This window comes from Zalophus californianus, chromosome X (genome assembly GCF_009762305.2).
Source record: "Zalophus californianus isolate mZalCal1 chromosome X, mZalCal1.pri.v2, whole genome shotgun sequence".
Classification (NCBI taxonomy): Eukaryota; Metazoa; Chordata; class Mammalia; order Carnivora; family Otariidae; genus Zalophus; species Zalophus californianus.
In genome coordinates this window covers 99,735,443-99,737,448 of record NC_045612.1, presented here as the reverse complement: position 1 = coordinate 99,737,448, position 2,006 = coordinate 99,735,443, and positions in this window count along the sequence as shown.

Here is a 2,006-nt window from a genome sequence, read left to right as displayed (position 1 = left end):
TTGGAGGGTCAAACATTGCTACAGTGTCTATACTACCCAAAGCAATCTACACATTTAATGCAACCCCTATCAAAATAACACCAGAATTTTTCACAGAGCTAGAAAAAACAATTCTAAAATTTGCATGGAACCTCAAAAGACCCCGAATAGCCAAAGTAATCTTGAAAAGGAAAAGCAAAGCTGGAGGCATCATGATTCCGGACCTCTGGCTATATTACAAAGCTGTCGTCATCAAGACAGTATGGTACTGGCACAAAAAACAGACACATAGATCAATGGAACAGAATAGAGAACCCAGAAATGGACCCACAACTCTATGGTCATCTAATCTTTGACAAAGCAGGAAGGAATATCCCGTGGAAAAAAAAGACAGTCTCTTCAACAAATGGTATTGGGAAAACTGCATAGCAACATGGCAGAAGAATGAAACTGGACCACTTTCTTACACCATACACAAAAATAAATTCAAAATGGATGAAAGACCTAAATGTGAGACCGGAATCCATCAAAATCCTAGAGGAGAGCACAGGCAACAACCTCTTTGACCTTGGTCCTAGGAACTTCTTACTAGACATGTCTTCCCAGGCAAGGGAAACAAAAGCAAAAATGAACTATGGGGACTTGATCAAAATAAAAAGCTTCTGCACAGCAAAGGATACCATCAACAAAACTAAAAGACAGCCTATGGAATGGGAGAAGATATTTGCAAATGATGTAACTGATAAAGGGTTAGAATCCAAATCTATAAGAGCTTACCAAACTCAACACCCAAAAGACAAATAATCCAGTTAAGAAATGGGCAGAAGACAGGACCAGACATTTCTCCCAAGAAGGCATGCAGATGGCTAACAGACACATGAAAAGATGCTCAACATTACTCATCCTCAGGGTAATGCAAATCAAAACGACAATGAGGTACCACCTCATCCTTATCAGAATGGCTAAAATTAACAACATAGGAAACAACAGATGTTGGTGAGGATGCAGGGAAAGGGGAACGCTCCTACACTGTTGGTGGGAATGCAACCTGGTACAGCCACTCTGGGAAACAGTATTTTTGAGGTTCCTCAAAAAGTTAAAATAGAACTACCCTATGACCCAGCAATTGTACTAGTAGGTATTTACCTAAAAGGTACCAAAAATACTGATTCACAAGGGCACATGTATCCTCATGTTTATAGCGGCATTATCAACAATAGCCAAATTATAGAAAGAGGCCAAATGTCCATCAACTGATGGATGGATAAAGAAGAAGCAGTATATGTATATACACAATGGAATATTACCCAGCCATCAAAAAGAATGAAATCTTGCCCTTTGCAACAATGTAGATGGAGCTAGAGTATATTATGGTAAGCAAAACAAATCAGTCAGAGAAAGACAAATACCATATGATTCCACTCATTTGTGGAATTTAAGAAACTAAACAGATGAACATATTGGGGGGGGACAGAGAGAGAGGGCAACAAACCGTAAGAGACTCTTAATGATAGAGAACAAACTGAAGGTTGACGGAGGTGTGTAGGGGATGGGCTAAATGGGTAGTGGGTATTACAAAGGGTACTTACTGTAGAGTACTACATTGTATGTAAGTGATGAATCACTGAGGTCTACTTCTGAAACCAATATTGTACTGTATGTTAAGTAACTAGAATTTAAATTAAAAAAATTTAAATAAAAAATAAATATATATATTAATATATATATATATATATATATATATATATATATATATATATATATATATATATAAACAGCATTTTTCACAGAGCTGATACAATCTTAAAATTTGTATGGAGTCAGTAGAGACCCCAAATAGCCACAGCAAAGAATTTTTGACCAAGAAAATCTTCATTATTTGGACCTGAATTAATGCCTCCAAAAGTCAAGAGAAAACATACTTCAAAAAACAGATATAAGAAAATAGATGGCAATTCCAGGAGAAAGAATAAAAACAGCAGTAGAGATAAGATTTGAAAATCCAAGAAACAAATACAAAGAGTACC